Source organism: Sturnus vulgaris, chromosome 4, assembly GCF_052056855.1.
Source record: "Sturnus vulgaris isolate bStuVul1 chromosome 4, bStuVul1.hap1, whole genome shotgun sequence".
NCBI lineage: Eukaryota > Metazoa > Chordata > Aves > Passeriformes > Sturnidae > Sturnus > Sturnus vulgaris.
Genome location: NC_142246.1, coordinates 10,123,706 through 10,142,366, shown reverse-complemented (window position 1 = coordinate 10,142,366; position 18,661 = coordinate 10,123,706).

The window sequence follows — 18,661 nt, the reverse complement described above, 5'->3', positions numbered from 1 at the left end:
AGAAAAGAGTAATTTCCAAGTCTATCAACTTCTGACACAACACTATAACAGCAAATCTTATTTGTATTAACCTCTTGAATATGATAGAAAAGAGTGTTACAGTGTAGAGTCTGGAAGTTCTTTCTCAGGTTTATTCTCTTTCAGAAAGAAATCAATATAACTTTTAATGATTTGATTTTGAATGAAGTCTCTGGGCATTATCTTTATTAATGGAACCTATTATCACTCTCATTGATTTCTGCCTGGGAGAGGAGGCTGGCACACGATCTGCACTGCTCTGGGTGTCTCCTGGGAATGGCACATTCTGACCTGTAGGCAGCTGATACACTCGCCCAGAGGAGCCAGTTAACACTTCTGCTGGTAATGAGCTGGGCCAGCTGACATGAGCCACTGGCAAAAGTCTCAGAGCTGCATTTTGAAGTGCATTTATGTGTCTAAGTGTTTGTGCAAATGTTGATATTTTCTTGGTTGTGGTTTCTAAAACTCAGAGAATATGTCTAGACTAATCACTGTGATGTGCAAGTGAGTTTGAAGCAAACTAGCACACAAAGATAGGATTTTGAGCCCTGAAACTAATAGAGCTGTGTTAGAATTGCACTCTACTGGACTAAATAATATTATTTCTGCACAAGGCAGAGTCTGGTGTGAGTCTTTGCTGACAGGGTTGTGGCTGCAGAAGCTGAGAGCAGGGCTGAGTTCCCTGCTCTGCTCTGCTGCCCACTGTGAGCTGGGGGAGTCAGTGGGGTCAGATCACGATTACAGATATTTCAGTTTATGAAAGCTGGGGGCTTTCAACATAGCTCTTGATGAAAACACAGAGTTGCTTTCTGCTTTTTGTCAATGAGGCTTCACTTGTAGCTAAAAGCTTCTTTAAAAGTGCTGCTTCTTGGGCAGTATTGCTAAAAAAGAACATGAATTAGGACTTGACACGCCTCTGAAATATTGAGTGTTTGCAAATGCATAGAAGAACCCTTCTTGTTCAGGAGATGTGGCATGTTTGTGTGCTTCAAATACTTCTTAGTTCAGCATAATCATGTGTTCAGTGATACATTTTCATGTCTCACAGAATAAACACAAAAGCTTTTCCATTTAAACAAATCGCTTTCTGTTACATGGGCATTCAAACTAATTTACCTGTACATCTATAAAGCAAGTGCAATAAATACATTTGTCTTGTATTTGGATTCAGCTCCACAGAATAATTTTCTCTTTTCAGCTAAGCAAAAATATGAAAGATGACTAAAAGTGAATGTTGCTAAATTGCATTGTGCCAAACTCATTCAATTCAATTTTCTAAGGGAAAATATTGTGACATCAATATTCAACTCCATGCCTTGGAGTGCTATCCTTGGAGTGCTATTCTATACAAGTCATGTATAGAATTGTATTTTTTTTTGTAAGAGATGAAAATGCAGCTACATTCAAATCTTAAAAATTATTCATGAAAATCCTTTTTTTGCCCTTTTCTTTCTTCTTTTTCCTCCTCTTTTATCCCTTCTCCTCGCTCATATCTTCTTTTTTTTTTTCCTTAAGGATAATGTAAGCATGAACATTATAACTGCCAGTAAAACACGGAATAAAGGGAAGGAAATTCACAAAAAATTCTATTATCAAATAGTCATGTATGTCAAAGACCAACAGGGAACACTTCATTTTGGAAAACACACACAGAAACAGGAGAGGGAATGGGTGGCTTTAAGGTAATGACACTTTGCTTTTGAAATAAATGCACAAAACTATTCATAGATTTAAATAAGTAAAAGATTTTTTGTATTTGTTCTATACTGCATGGCTGTTTTTTCCCCTAATCACTCACTGCTTCCTAGTAGTCAAAATAGACATTTTTTCATGTATTTCAATTTGTAATGTCATTAAAAGCATCAAACAAAGTAGCATGAAACAAGTCATAAAGCCTTAAACCCCAATACTCATTAGTGTTGAAGAAACCTCAGTTACAGACATCCCTTGCTGAGTGAAGGTACCTGAATGCACTGTCATGGTCGTGCTTGTGCAATGAGCACTCAATGCAGCTGTGCATGCAAATTAATCCAATGCTTTATTCAAAACTCTGCAAATCGTATCAATTGATTGTAGGTTATCCCCCAAATTTCTGAGAAAATAGTCTGGTTTGGAATAAGTATCCGTAACAATCCTAAGGCTTCAGGAACTAAGTTGGAGTGCCAAGCTCCCATCAAACATGTAATTGGAGAAATAAAGTTCAATCTTTGCAAAAATATCTTACAAACTGCATTGTGGCTATGGAAAAAAATATTGGCTCTGTCAGATATTTTGACTATGAGGAAAGTGGGCCAATTTCTGCAGCTGAAGTACCCCTTAGAAAGCCCTTTAAAAATGAGACCAAATTCTGCTACAAAACAAGTGCAATGCTCACTGATTTTAGAGTGCTGCTCATGTTGTACAGTTAGAGAAGAAAGTGACATGATCAAATAAAAAGAAATAGATCAGCTTTTTTGTCTAATTGTACTGGAACATCAATTGGTGCTCATGTGTGGGTGCACAATGACACAAACTTCTAAGCTATTCAACTGACTATTCATTATAACTTTTAATAACTTTTAATACTTTTAATATTTAACTCAAATAACTTTTAATACTTTATGGTGTTTGATCTCAGACTTCATCTTTCTACCTTATGCAGTGCCATGCCTCAAGTTTCATAGAGGTGGCAATGAAGTTTTGGAGGCAGAGGAATCTAGCTCTGTGATTGCAGCTTCTGCTTTCCAAAACAGTTTTTTGCCTTGGAATAAAGGAAAGGTACACAGTATCTGCACAAAGATTTCCAACTTTTTTCTAAAGAAACTCTTACATGTTTTCAGAAGTGAGATTTTAATGATAAAATATGATTCTGAATTTGTGTGAAATGCTATTTATTCCACGTAGCTGTAATGTAGATTGTGTGTGTTATCATTCAGGGTATATACTCATCCTTATTCTGAAAGAATGGACAGCTCAGTAATGTTTTTCCTCTCAGGAGTACTAGGCTTTTCATGATTGTTTGGATTTGGATATTAATCCTAAAGCCTTTTCCTAGCCAAAAGTCTTCTGGAGTTTCTGATCTGTTATTGGATTGCTGTGATCCTTTTTATTTACCTGTGTCAGAAACTTCTCATTTGAATGGCTTGTCTACAGTCAGCTCTGGTTGCTGGCACTGGTGACATCCTTGATGCCACAGTCTACATAAAAACATTCTGGGAAAATTGTCAGTCATGAAAGACACATTTTTATAATTTTTATAGAATAGAAGTTAAAAGATTTTTTAATGTCAAAACAAAACAAAAACAAACAAATATAACCCCCCCTCTCCCAAAATAAACCACCCCCAAACCCAAATAATTATATTGGAATAAGTACATTAATATATTTTAATATAACAGTTTGATAAATCAACTGAAATGTGTAGTTATTTGTTTTCCAATATACATATAAAAAAAGGGTTTTTTTGAGACATTGATAGAGGTCATTACAAATGAGATGCTGGGAGAAGTCCCAATCAGATAAATTTGCCAGGTAGGCAAAGTGTCCATCTCCTATGTTGATGAGGTTCAGTGATGTGCTCTTCCATTTATCTCCAACCTATGTAAGCTGTTATTTAGAAATATCTATTGCCTTTTAAACTAATGAACTTTGTCTTTATTAGCAGCTATCAAATTTAAGCAAGTCCTTGTTAATCACTGAAACATCAAACTTCCACTTAGCAATGTGCAACAATAACTCAGACAAAAGCACACCAGAACAAGATTAAATGTAGCAGATACAAGCACAAGTATTTCTGAATCACAGAACATTTGTACCAAGGCTGTTTTAAAATCCACAACCAGCAGGTAAGTGCATGCCTCAGTCCTGATGTAGTTTATCTCCTCAGCAGTCTGGCGTGCTGCTCACATCTGATTTTTACATTTGCTTTTTTTGTAAGAGTTTACCCCCAGTCCAAGGTCTTGCCCTCACCTTCAAGAGACTCCAGGCAGGATCCATCAGACCAGCTGTAGACTCCTACATCCGAGTGAGTCATCACAGGCTCACTGTACTGTCAGAGAAGAGAAATAGGTGCTTGGTGACAGAAATCTCATCCTGAGGTCAGTGCCTAAAATAGAGCAGAAAAATCTTGTCCAGCAGTGCTTATTTCTTTCTGTGGACTATATTTGGGTAAGATGAATTCCACCCGCACACACTGAACTTCTGCAGCAGAGGGAAAAAGTGGTCTGCAGACTCTAAATACTATCTGGATTATTACAGAAGACACCCGACTGCAAATATTTCCCCTGCTGGGACTGACTAAGTGAGCAGACAAGTGACAAACACGTTAAAGACCTAATGAATGTTTGGAGGAGGTGCTGGCTACAGGGAGAGCTGGATGTGAATGTACAGGATGTGGCAGTGTAGAGGGAGAGATGAGCCCAACTGCTTTTCCCAATTTGGTAATCTGCCACGCAGCTCTTACTTTATCTAAGCATGAATGTACTCCTGTTCAATGTAAAGGCTATATTTAATAAGCCTGTGACATTGGCATCCTACTCCTTTTCTCAGAACAATTAAAATATTTCACATTATATCAGTGCATATGTTGTTCCTGATTATCTCTGAGATCACTTAGTACTGCATATGATCTGAAAATAACTGTTTGGGACATTACAACTGCTGGTTTTTATGGTACAGAGTCCTGCTTGGGATAGAGAATTTTGATATGAAATCTCTGACTTTTAGGATTTGGTTCTCTATCAAGTCTAGCAGAGAGTGTTTTCTGACTTCTGTGGCAATCAAAATGTGCTTAGTGATAATTTTTCTCTATACTATCACTTGTCAAGAAGAGATGAATATTCCTGGGTCTCCTCAGAGGAATATTAAAAGCCAATACATAGGGAATTTCCTTCTTCACCTAAACAGCTTCTGGCTACAAAATAAGGTATTATTATTTTTCTCACATCAGCTAGGGGCCTTTCATAAAAGTACGTTGCTGTTTATGAAAACATGTCTGTCAATTTAATAATTAGGCAAATCTCAGCTTTCATACCATGGATCAGAAATAATGCACTGATTATCTAATGTTATATTGTCTTGCAGGCTGATTGGAACACTCCAGTGGACTCTGAGCTTTCTGATTTCATAATCATTAAAGCAATTTTCTATTCTTTTTTTTTTTCTAATAGCTATTGGTGCTTAGAGGTTTATTATCATGGTTGTGTGATCTATGCCAGTACTAGGATTTGAATGTATTTTTATCATCACACCATTCTACATGGTTTTGGATGAATGTGAGTCATGAGAATTAGTATATGGTTAACTGATGATAATAAAGTTTTCAGTGATTTAACTGATTCCCTTCTAATTCACAGTGGCAACACTGGACATAATTTTTACTGACTTAAAAGAGTTATTTTGATCTGTGTTGCAAATGAGTGGTTTTGGCCACTTAAAGGATAGCTGTGAAGCTGATTGACAGAAAATATATTTTAATAGGAATTTATGAAAATACAACCTTAACAGAACTCTATATAGATGAAGCATGGAAAGGAAAATCAGATTGGAATAAATTTGTGATTATTTACATTGAGACTAGGGATAGGAAAGGGTGAGAGTGCAACAGATACCGCTACATAAAGATAAGGGTGCAAGAGTCAGAGATGTGTAGATCTTTATTTATGCACAAAGGTACCTATCAAAACTTCACTTCAAGTTGGGTGAAATACATCAAATCCCTTTGTGTTTCTCATCAGGCATGGCTTGCACCTTGGGGAATGTCCTGTGGGGTATCAGCCTAAGGCTTGTCATCAGCAATGATCTTTCAAATATTGCCAGCTGCAGGGTTTGTGAGCTCCAAGAGGTGTCCCACTCCCAGGAGAGGCTGGTGCAGCCAACCCCCTGTGGTCCAGGAGAGCTCAAAGGGGCTCACTTAGGACAGATGTTTATAGGGTCTCAAGAGATTTGTTTTAGTAATCTGTAAAATCTTTCTCCTCAGATTAGTAATTACTAGAGTTTACAATAGGTTTGGAATTTGTTTCCAAAACTCCAGCAGCAATAGTAAAATGAACAGAAAAGCCTGGATGCTAGAGCAAACCAAGCAGTAAGATCTCACTTGTACCTCTTCACAAAAGAGTTTACTAGGCTTGCCAGAGTAAGGTCAGCATTCTGATGGGAGAAGGGCCACTGTAGAGCAGGAACTCAGCATTTGTTGAAATTTGACTTGCATCCATCTCTTGGTCTATTGTTCCATCTTCTAAACCCATCTTGGGTTGATGACCATTTTGAAAACTATTTTAGGACATCTTGTGTCTTCCACATACAACTCACAATTCAGCTGCCTGACTCCCCACTCTGAGAGTAATCTCAGCAAAATTAGTGGCTTGTAAATTGGTCAACAATTTGTGTATAAGAAAAATAGTTCTCTTACCATGGTGTCTTCACCCTAAGATGTTTTTATTTGTGAAGACATGGAAAGGCAGAATCTACTCAGACAAAACTTGCGATTTTTCTTGCTTGAAAATAAAACAAGTGTTCAATTTTTTTTCTAAATTTCAGTGAGCACACAGACTTCCATCAAGTGCACCTCTTCTTATTGCTAAACTTCAATCAAATGCATTCTAGATGTCCAACAATTAAGGCATTAAGCTGAACTTAACGTCTAATAGGAGAGAATTTTCTTGGCAAGTACAAAGGGGCACTGCCTTCAGTCATGTTAGCTTTCAGTAATGGAGACAGGTAAACTAATCCTTTCTTTTCAGCCAGACTACTCTGAAAATAGGCCAGGTCCCACTGGGAACAAAAGATGCTCCTAGAAAAGGCTGTAATTAGACAACTTCAACTGCTCTACACAAATGTCTCATTAAAGTTCCACTATGATCAAGCCTACTGATGCATAAGATAGACACAAACACCTCAGCTGAAAGCTGTGTTTTCTGTGATTCATTCTCTGAAGCAAATATTGCAGAGACTGATTATCTCTTTAATTCAAACATATAGCCATTCTTCTTCATTGATAACCCAGTCAAATGCCTATTGTAGCTAACAGAATATTTTCTAATAATTTAGAAAGATCCAATAATTTGGATCAAGCACTGAGAAAATCTCATGCAGAACCTGAAAAAAACCCTTCATAACACTTGGTTCATTCATCTCAGATATAGGCACAGCTTGAAGTGCCAAGTCGATTTTTGTCGAAGTTTATATTTATATGCTGATGTTAAGTCTGACATTTCAAAAAGTAAGGTCAAAGTGGTGAAGTGTGGGAGAAAGAGTAAAAATGGTAATTTGGTTAATTTATTTTCTAATTTATTCACAGAGTTCTGAATTGTCTGCCTTTTTGCCATACAACTGTCTTCAAGTGAAATAAAATTATCTCTTCTGAAATGAAGATTATAGTGATTAAGCACTAAAATCTTAAATTTTGACACTGATTCCTGATATTTCACTTCCCATGCCACAAAACTTTGTCCATTGAAAGCAGTAATCGTTTCTACTGGGCACAAGACCACAAGGTAGCCCTGGTTAGCTTGCTGCTTCTGTGTGATTCACTGTGAGATTACAAAATCAATTTTCCCCTTTTAAGAGTGATGGTATCAACCCCTGGCTCATATCTAGACTGTGTTTCTTCCAGCAGGAAAAGGGAGGCAGAATAGTGATATTCCTCCCTGCACTTTGGCTAAATAACCAGCAATGCTAGAGAAATTTTGTTTTCCAATAGACAAGTCCTTGAAGGTCAATGATATGCAGTTAAGTGAGATATGGCTTGCTCATACTATATAATTTCTCCTAACTGATTCAGCACCTCTTTGGAAAGAATCTTGACCTTATTAAAATGAACTACGGGAAATGGGAGAGAAAAGTGAATCCTTTAGCTGAAAATCTGAAGATTTACTTTAAGATATTCACAGGGAAAACATATTATTTTGATGTCAATTAAGGTAATCAAAAGAAATTTTGAGAAAATAGTTGCATCTGCAGTCCAAGAGGAACAGAGAAAGGGCCATGTATATGAAACTTTTTTTTTCATAGGAAATAATTCAATGTTTTAATACAGTTATTTCCACATTATCTCTAACTTTTTTCTTGTAGGGATTTACCAGAGAGTTTTGATGTCCAAGGCTTGTTTTGAAGCTCTCTGTGCTGCAGTTTTCTGTTAGAGGTCCTGGAGCCTGACAGATGCTCTGATTCTTCTTGGTGCAGTGCCAGCAGTGGCAGCAGGTAGTGAACTACCCTGCGTGCTGCCAGCCCAGATGGCATGTCCACACATTAATTGATTCTCAAGAGTCAGTCCTCCTGAGTCCACCCATTTGCTGCTTTCATTGACTACTGCCTTGTCTCATTAATCAATGTTTGCTTCTGCAAACTTCTGTAAAGCCAGTCTGCAGACCTGTAGCAAGTAAAACTTGAAATATGGCTTTGTGTAGCATTGAAATTCAAAACTTAATGGTCTGCAAAATCGGGATGACTTCCTGACTTTTAGAGTTAGCACATTGGAGACTAACTGCTGTCTCAGAAAATGATCACAGAGCATTGAGGAACTGGAACCTGAATAACTGATAGAATGACTTGGGTGTCTCCTCTCAGACATGTTCTTTCTTTCCATCCTCACTGTGCAGACAGTTCCTGCCATAACACCTTAATTTGAATTTGGGAAATATGTCCCTTTTCTCTAGAAATATAGATTGAGAGGAGCAGTACTGGTCATTTAACTTTCTTCAGTCAAAAGTACGGAGAGCTACGAAAAAAAATCAATTAGATTTATCAGTTCTTTTTCAGTGACATTTTTTGCGTTAAAGCCATCCAACTAGAATGCAATTCTCATTATCTGCTTTAAACTGTAAAGCACCTGCTAAAAGTCTTTCACATAGTCTGGGGTTTTGTTTTTCTTTATGCTCATTGATTATTTCAAGACACACCTATCTCCCCACCTCAGTTTTTCTTATGTCTCTAAATAAGCCATTTTTAATGTTTGCAAACATTGATCCTGGCTGACAGCAGATAGGGATTCACCTAGCAGGGAGATGAATGGGCTGGGAACAGGCTCTCCCTCCCCTCCAGCACCCAGCTGCAGCACTGCTGGGAGGGCAGTAAGAATGCAAAGTGCAGCAGCACGGCTCCTCTGTGGCTCCCTTGCCCTAGGAGGTTTCTCTCCCACAGGGCTGCTTCTCTCCTGCTGCAGTGCCTGTCTGCTGTGCTGCTCCTTCTGTGACTGTGAGCTCTGGGCAAAATCACTTGAATTCCCATCAGTGTTAGTAACCACTTGATGTGGATTATTTTCCCTTTGGCTCCAGGTTCTGTACATGCTTTCTCGTATTGGAAGGGTGTTACGTGGAAGGAATTGGTCCCTGTGAGTGCTCTTGTGTTTGGGGTGTTGGAAGAAAGATTGCAGCATTGAATAAAAGGATACTGGCTGCTGATGACTTGGTTGTGGAGTCTTCCCTCCTCCTTCTATTCTTAAAAATAGTTTTTGTCTTCTCAGAAGAAAGAAAAAGAGATGGAAACAAGAGGGGTCCTTTGCCAGGTCCTCGCAGTTCTGCTGGTGAGCTTTTTCTTCTATTAAAAACTACTTTTCTATTAATCCACAGAGTCTCTATTCTTCTTTCAAGAACATTACCCTGACAGAAGTTCCGTACACCAATAGCTCTTCAGAGAACTGTTCACATATCTCAAAAATGTATCCCTGAGAATTCACTTTGATATTTCACCTCAAGAGATGCCTGCTGTGGTCTCAAGGTTTGTTTGAACTTCTAAAGAAGAACATGGAGCAGAGAACAGAGATTGTTCTAGCTAAATTGAGAGGAGACTCCATCAGTGTCGTTTCCACACCTCCTGTGTGATATATCACCATGTGAACAGTGGGTGTTTGCTCTCTTGAGAACCAGAATATTGCCTCAGCTCTGGCTCAGCTCAGTTACTTCCAGAGCAGGGCTGGGTCAGATCCAGCGAGCTTTGGTCCCCAGGGAGTTGTATCATGTCTATACTCACCAAAACTGAACTGACCTGAGATAATCCTTCACATGGAATCTGCTTTGTGTGTATTAATATTTTTGAACCTCAAGTATCTTCTGCACAACTAATACCAGATCTAAGTGTGATGACTGTATCACCTGGGAAAGCCAGCTCTGGAGAGAAGGCATCTGATGTTTGCACAGGTCAGGGAGGTCCTTTCTTCTCTCAGTGCCAGGAGGGCAGGTGAGGTGAGAAGGTGAGACATTTGCCCAGAGTGGCACATAGCCACTCTGACCCTCAGTTGCAGTTTGGCCCCTTGATCTTGCTGGTGGAAGCTAGGGCAGCATTTGAGAGCTCTGAGCTGAAAATGAGAGCAGATCTAAAAAGGAGCACAGAAACCACCCCAATGTACGACCCCACTGGGGTTACAGGACCTTCCATGCACTGAGCCATTTAAATCCAATATATTGCTCTGTAAACTTCATTTAATCATATCCTTAAATGTTTTGGTTACTGGATGCTTTAAACCTACTTCCTCCCCTCTAAATTATGACGTCAGTATGTAAAACCTTTTACTAAAAAAGGTCTCTCAGGTACATATATCCTCTCTTACTCTTGCTAAAAACAAATGGAAAATCTTGCTTTAATAAAGGAACTTCTGATTTTGTCTCCCTGAGCTGTGCATGTGCAAACTCACCAATGTGGCACACCCTGAAAAGATTTTCATCCAGAAAGGAACTTGTCTGCAGCTCAGAGCCCTGTGGGAGCCTGTGACTTGGCTTCTGCTTCTGTCCAGCTCAACAAACTTACACCTCTGCAGGTGCAGCATAGGCTCTGTGTTAGGATGACTGTTCATATGTCATGTATTCATGTACAGCATGCTGAAAATATATACCAAATAAATGTATAATTGTTATAAGAGACAGAGAAATGAGAAAGTCTTGTGTATTTGGAATATACAAAGACCAAAATACTTCCATAATCAGTGAAAAATGAAGTCAAAACAGGTACAGAGCACAATACTTTTTGTCACTCCGAATTTCAATACTTATTACCTTTCTTTCTTAAAAGGGAAAAATTTGCCCACAGAATGCAGAATTTCACATAATGTGTTTTCTCCTCTACTAATGTTATATCCACATTCTTGTTTAGCTCTGGGCAAGTGCTGGTAACCCTGCAGAGTTATTCACATTGCCATCAAAAACCAGGATTTTTTAGCTGCACAGTTTCTCTGTCCTCTAGCAAGACCTTTTGCTGGAAATTAAGGGACATCTCCTGTAGCTCTCAAAGTGGTAGCATAGGCTCCCTGGAGGTAGAACTTAGGAAATTAAAAAAGCCACAGAGAAGATCATGGGACAGAAAGGGCAAAAGTGGAGTGGAAGAGGAAGACAATTTGCCAGCAAGACTGTACATCTGCTCATCTGGGACAAGTGCAGGGTTCTGAGAGAGAAAAGAAATGACTGTCAAGGTAAATATGGGTTTTGATGTTTTGCCAAATGAGTGGGTGTTCACAACAGACTAAGGATAGTGTAAGTGATTTTGTAGGTGGTCCTAGGAAATGAAAGAGAGCCCAGGGATGGTGGTGAGAGAAGTGGATGTTCAGGAGTTTTGAAGCTTTATTGCAATCTGGGTAGAAAAGCAGAAACCTGAACAGGAATCAGCTCAGACTTCTTAAGGATAAGTCCCACTTGTTACTGTGGTGGTAGGCAAAATGACAGAAAAGTCTTTAGGGATTCATTTGTAAGGAAGGAACTACCTGGATGTTTTAGCAAGGTAAAGAGACCAGAAATGAAAGACAGTTGAGGGATGGCGAATTTCCAGTCCTGTGTAGATTCTTTTTTTTTTTAAATTGATAATTAACCTCACTTGAAAATCTCAAATCCTCATTTCTGCCTTGAGTTTTCCAAACTTAACTTTCTGCTGCCAGCCACTGAATTGTACTGTGCTTTTTAGCTGATGCTTTACAGATCTTACAAATACCATTACATGGTCTTGGGTGATATTTTTTTTTATTTGTTCAGTTGGTGTGGTTTGGTTTTGATATATTAGTCTCATGTGGTAGACATAAAAAAATTTCCTTCCTCAGTTCATTTGTTTGTGTTTTGGGAGGCATTTGGATTCTCTTTTATGCCTAGAAAAGCTCCTAAAACACTTTTATATTTCTCAAAGGTGGACATATCCTTACTATAAAGTGGGGTGAGGTAAAAGGAAGCTGATTATTGTTTCTTCACTAATTATAATACTTGAGAGCAGGTGCTGTAAAAACTGGGGCTGAGTTTGGCCCATTCACAGTCTTTTGCTTCTACCTCCTGCTTCTAAAATCTGCACCTGATATGAGATACATAATGTAAATTTGAATAAGTGAGAGTTCACTTCTCATCTTATATTATGGTTCATGAGCAAAATATAGATTACAATAAGAAAACTTTTAAAATCCTGATTTAATGCAGATAGCTTTTGTACTTCAGGACAAAGCTTGGCAAGTTGAGTCTATTTATTTGCTGAAAGCCATCTGCTGAAAAAGATTGGATGTCGAACAGTAATTCTAGGTTATTACTGCAATTCTGCAAAGGAAGGAAGTGGGAATTGACTACTTATTTTTCAGCTCCTCTAGACTAAATGAGAATGACAAGTACTGGGAAAAGAAACATGATTTCAAACACTGGGTGCTCTCTCGTGGGAAAGAAGCAGAAATAATTGATGCCTACCAGTAAACTACTCATTAGGAGGGACATGTGTGTTAGGGAACTTATGGCTGAACAACAGGATTTACTTTAGTCAGAATTTTTTCTCTTAGTGTATAAAAATATCAGCAGTGAACAAAATATATCTGCACTGAAGGCAACACCACAGGCCACTCCTTAGGTGAGACAATTTTCTACACAAGTTTTCCTGAGAACTAGACCATGGCAAGTTGCCAGAGTTATTTCTGTGGTGCCTGGCTTGTCCTTCACTGGGACAGGACTGTTCACAGAGGTGAAGGTAGGAATACAATCCTGCTTTGTCATGCAGCATCGTGCTGTTCGTTGTAAATGTGGCTGTGCCTCTGGCTATTGCTCTGAGCCTGCTTCGATTATCTTTTGTGTTCCTTTGTATTGCCTAAGCCTTCGAGGTCTCTCAGGGTAAACACAACTTAATGGGCAGTGTGGTTACTGCTCCACTGCAGAGCAAGGCAGAAAATAAGTGTATATAGTTACATAAATGTACAGAGCCTCCTACTTTACACTGTGAGGGATTGCATGGGCTGGGAACAAGGACAGAGCCCTGCTTACAGGCTGCAGTGGCCACAAGCTGGCCCCAGCCCCCTGCAGCCAAGCCCCAGCAAGGGATGGGTGCTCTCTGGGCCTTCACAGCATCTTTCCAAATGATGAAAGGGCACACCATCATCCCAATGGCAAGCCAGTATAACCAGCTTTAAAGCAGGAACTTTTTTCCTGCTTTAAGTCAAGGACACAAGGACAAAAAAGTCAAACTCAATAGGGCCCTTGGCTGCAATTCCAGGGGTGCAGCTCTTGGCAAGCAGAGGTTTCCTCAACAAAACAGCATCTTGGTTTGTAAACCACAGAATTTGGTGATTGATGTCCAAAATTAAGTCAGACTATCTCTTCCCCAATGTTGCCAAAAAGCTGCTTTTTCAGTCATTTCCCATCAAGGCAAACAAATCAGTAATTTACTGGATTTATTTTCCAATCTTCCCTATTAACCAGAGAAGAGGCCATAGGAAGAGCCATAGGGAGAGCCCTGGATTTGACACATCTGCTGTGCACCCAGCAGACAGGTGTGTTACCTTACCTGTGTACACACAGCCCAGGGCTGCCCTGCTGTGTTGAGCCAAGCCCCTGTGGCTCCTGGTGAGCCCAGATAAGGAAAGTGGCTTTTCCATGGCTTTTCCTGCTGCTACAGCCAGGCCATGGTCTGGCACCCCACCCCTGTGGGCACTAAAAAGGAGAGAGCACCAAACTGTGGCATCATAATTGCTAGGCCAGGAACCTGAGATCACAGCAGGCAGAATCGAGGAGCTATTGAGCACACTTCCACTGTTTTCTGTCTAAAAATGAGCTAAAGCACAGGCACAAGTTTCTTCCACGGGCACAAGTTAAACCCCACATCACATGGGATTTAAGCTGACTTCTTTGAGCAGAAGCATGTCTACAAATATCTGAATTTAAAAGTGGCATACAAGTAGCCTTTACAATTTCTCTGCTGCTTTCCCACTCACACATGCATTTTTGAAATCCAGGAGAAAAAACTTAATTATGCAGCTCAGGCAGTATAGGAACAAACTGGAAACTTGTATTTTAAAAATTGCCATAAATACATTATGCAGGTGTATGAATAAGCACTCTTACAGAGCCATGATTGCTTATTATGCTTTCCAAGGGATTTATTTCTGCAGAAAGATGGCAATTCATTCGCCTCAATCTCTGTTGGTCTTTCATTTCAGTAATTATAATGATCAGATTTATTTTTGATCTTTTTCTGATTTAGGTGACTAAGTAGCATGTACATAGCATGTATTGCCATTAACTAGTGTTCCTGGAACCCTTTTTAAGACTTTAACCTTTGCTTGTAAAGTTAGAGCATACATTCTTTGTGGACAAGACCATCAAATGGGGAAATATCCTTGTCATTTTCCTGGACCAGTGACGCCAGGAACAACTGGATTTTCTAAGCTGTTGTGAGTGAGGATATTAGTAATAGCTCAATTTAACCAAATTTTTGTTTTCTAGGAAATTCTGACATTTGGAAACTTTTACTCATTCTGACCAGAATGACTTGCAATGACTTTGGAAATCGTGAAAAGGTCTGGGCCATTTTAAAAATTATCATTCCCCATTTCTAGGAAATCTTCTATTGCATAGTTAAAGTAATTTCAATGTCAGTATCATTATCTTTTTAGTAAAACTTTTTCTATGCAAATTGCCGCTGAAAAGAGTAAACATCTCAGAGTCAGGCTGAATGTCTTTTCTTTAACTTTCTTTTCTTGTGGTCCCAGAGGGGAGCTATTGTGTGCTGGGGAAAAGTGAGCATTGCAGAAACTGCCGCTTTTCCCTCCCACAAAATGTTTCAGCACAGAGCAGGAGAAGTGCTGGCTTTTCCCATGATAGTAAAAGACTTTTTTATTCTCTGCCACTAGCAAGTGAAGCTGTGACACTGAAGTAGGTGTCACATGGGTTCAAAGATCTTGAGGAGCAGGAGAGGACACTGGTGGAAGGAAGGAAAGCACAATCTGCAGCTCTGCAGTGACGGATCCCAAATAGGGAAGACGACAGTGAGAAATGAAGGCAGAACCAGTCTTGCACATTGTGATGACACCGCAAAAGAAAGCAAGAAAAAGAAGCTCCTGTCATTAAAAAAAAAATTTAAAAAATAAAAAAAAAAAATTAAAAAGGGGTTTAAAGGGTTTTGGTTGATTCTAGTTTAAGGACACTTCTTGGAAGTAATAGTTTCCTTCCTTCCTTTCAGGGAACCTGAATATTTCCATTATTCTATTACTGTATTTGTCCTGGTTTAGGGCAAATTTAGGAAGAAAGTCACCCTAGGACAGTGGGGGAAGAAGCTGAATTGTCCAGAATTATTCTTACACCCCGAAGTGACCGCTGTAGAGCTTGCTCTTGCAGTCTCCTACAGAAACAATCTGTTCCCTTCTAAAGAACATGTTAAAACCAATGGCTGATTTCACCCTCATTTAGTGTCTCAAATGGAACAGAATTCAGCAATTTTCTAGAAGTGGGTAACTAGAGAGGAGAGAACTGGGGTAATAGAGTCAAATTTGCTCCTATAAATTCTGATTGTTATTCTCATGTAACTCCTCATTCTCTTCTCTTGCTATTCTTCAGCAGGATAACTGCAAAGCACATTACCTTTGCTTCAAAATCAAATACAAGGCCATGCAAGGCAAAGAGTCTTTCAGTGAATAGTTCAAGAAAAGACTGTCAGACAGTCCCATCCTCTGCCCCCCTTCACAGCCCTAGTGGTTGGACTGAAATGAAAAGGTGTCGTAAAGCAATTTATGATGGACGTTGAGAAGACAGAAAATAGAATTTGGCATATCCTTGGTGGTGCCTCTGTATTGGATGTGGGCTGTGTGTAAAGAGGATGGTGGCAGGTGAATGGAAGGAACAACAGCTCAGCTTCTGCCTGTCATGCAAAGCAGAGCTGCTGCAGAACCCTCTGGGTGTGGGGCAGCACCAGGCATGCCTGACTGTTCTCCTCTGTTAAATCCTCCTCTGCCCACACTGCCCTCTCCTTTTACTGTCCCCAATGATATAAAACCCTGGTTCCTGTTCTCAGAACTGTCGAAGTCCTTTTCCCTAGCCCTGATTCAACTACCTTTTTTTGCAGGTGTATTTTCTTCCGCAGCCAGCCCTCCTGTCCACATCTGCTTCTAACAACAGAGTGGGCTGAATTCTTGCTATGAGCTCAAAAACATTTAGCCTGCAACCTGTTTGTTCATCTGAGACTTAGACTGTTCTGATGTCAGCCATTGCTACCTTCCAGTACGGCATCCTCCATGGACACTTGCTTTCTTGTTTTCTCTATTCATTTTTAAATATGAATGGCTGATAATTATAGCTAAAAGTGCATTTTTGCCTTGTTTTCAGTTCACCTGTCCACCAAGTATTCACCAACTTTTTCCAATTTTTTTTTTTTTTAATTTAATGGCAGTAATTACTCTTTAACATATTAGAATAAACCCAAGCATATCTCACTGTAATCCACTAATGGCATTTTTCTCTTTTTTTTTTCTCAGGTTTACCTGAAAAATTTTGAAGTTTTTTTCTTCCACTTCTTGTGCAACTCAGTGCTGTCATTGCAGGCTCATGCCATGAAAACCAGTACTGAAAGTATTGCTTTTTAAAAAGAACTTTCATTCATTAATCATGATGACATCTCATATTAACTAGTTAATGTGTAAAGGCCTTTGGGCACTTATGAATCTGCCATTTCAGAAGATCTAAAATGAAGCAATAGTTTTGCAGGCAACCAAAGAAAAATTCACCAAGGGCAAAATTTAACATTATGCAACTGTTCCAAAAATATTCATTCTATACACAGAACAATACACTTTTTAGAAGTAAAAATCAAAACACACTGGAGAATTTACATATGAAAGCCTGGCTGCTTTCTAGGTAGAATGTCAGTTCTGTATTGAATCCTTATCATTCTGAAGGCCTCTTCCTTGCAATCAAGGAGCCCTTTAAAAAAAATTGGAAAACATTCTTGTTAAATTTCTCAGGAACTTTTTTAAGGTCGTTTATATGTATATTCAATTTATAGCAGAGCAATATATCATATGGATGACTCTAATAATTTTATGATAAGCTGAGTGATACCTTACTGAACAAGTAGTCCTACAGATTTTTTGTTACTTAATTTGAGTAAATTTTATGATTCAGCCCGTAAACAGAATAAATCAGTTTTTGAATCTCATATGAAGATTGTCACCATCATTAGAAAAAAAATTCCTTCTGATACATTCAATAAATACAACAAAGGTATGAAAATATCCTTTGTCACCAAGGAAGCCACTTATACTGGGAAAATAATGTATTAGACAAATCGTGATAAAATATTTGAAAATATTCAAGTGAGATGGAAGCACAGAATGTCCAAAGGAAGAAGGGAACCAGTGATGGAAAAAAAAGAAAGCTAGAAGAGAGACATGAGGTGTGACCTGGCAGCACCTCATGCCATGATCACCTGTTGTTAAATTGTTTTTCTGACATGTGCAAAGCATCTGGTCACTACTTTTTTGTTGTTGTTTATTTGCTTGTTTGTTCTTTAAGACAGAAAAGAAATACCTATTTTGAACAAGTTTTCAGGTACTAGTGCAATATCAGTGCATAGGAAATGAGCCTGTGACCTCCAAACAGGGTGACCCAGATGCAGGCTTGCTAGAATTGCTGTGTGCCTCTGCTGTACACTTCTGTGCAGTCCCTGATACTTGTCCAGGTGCATGATCAAGAGTTCAGTGTGGTATTACGATTCAAATCAATTATTTAGTCTGTGCGAGTCTTGAATTCATTACCTTGTATCTCCATGGAGCACAGGGGTATGACTACATAAATAAATTACTGTCAGATAAGATAGGCTGTGCACTTAAAAACTATCAGCAGGAACTGTCCACTTGCACACTTTTGCTCTTAAAGAATATGAAGAAATTAGGCATAACTTACTTCTCAAGTTTTTGGTTGGACCTGGTGGTCTTCAGAATCTTTTCTAACTTAAGTGAGTTTATGATTCTGTGATTCAAAACATGTGAACGACTTATCAGGAGAGTTCCTGAGAGAGGTTACCATGAGGCAGCTGACATGCTCTGTATCCACAGTGGTCTTGATGTTTTTATGGCTTTGTAAAGACTCCCAAAATGTGGGAATGAGGACTGCATGCTGTTCTTACCCCAATAAACCGTATTTTACTTAAGTCACATCTGTCCATAGAAGAACTGAGTATTATTTACGAGTAGAACGTTTTCTGGCAAATAGGATATTCACAGTTGACAATTTAAACTATAGTTAACATAGCTGAAAATTACATGTGAAGCTCATTTAATCCATTCCCTACCTAAAGACAGGATCAACAATATCATCCTTCACATAAGTGTACTTAACTTTTAAAACTACCTTCAGTGTGGAAACTATGTGCTCCTTCCAGAGTTTCTTCCCCTGTCACTGTGAGTTGAAAGTCCTTCTAAGTCAGAGTTGTAATTAGCAAGTTTTCCTGGTGTCTG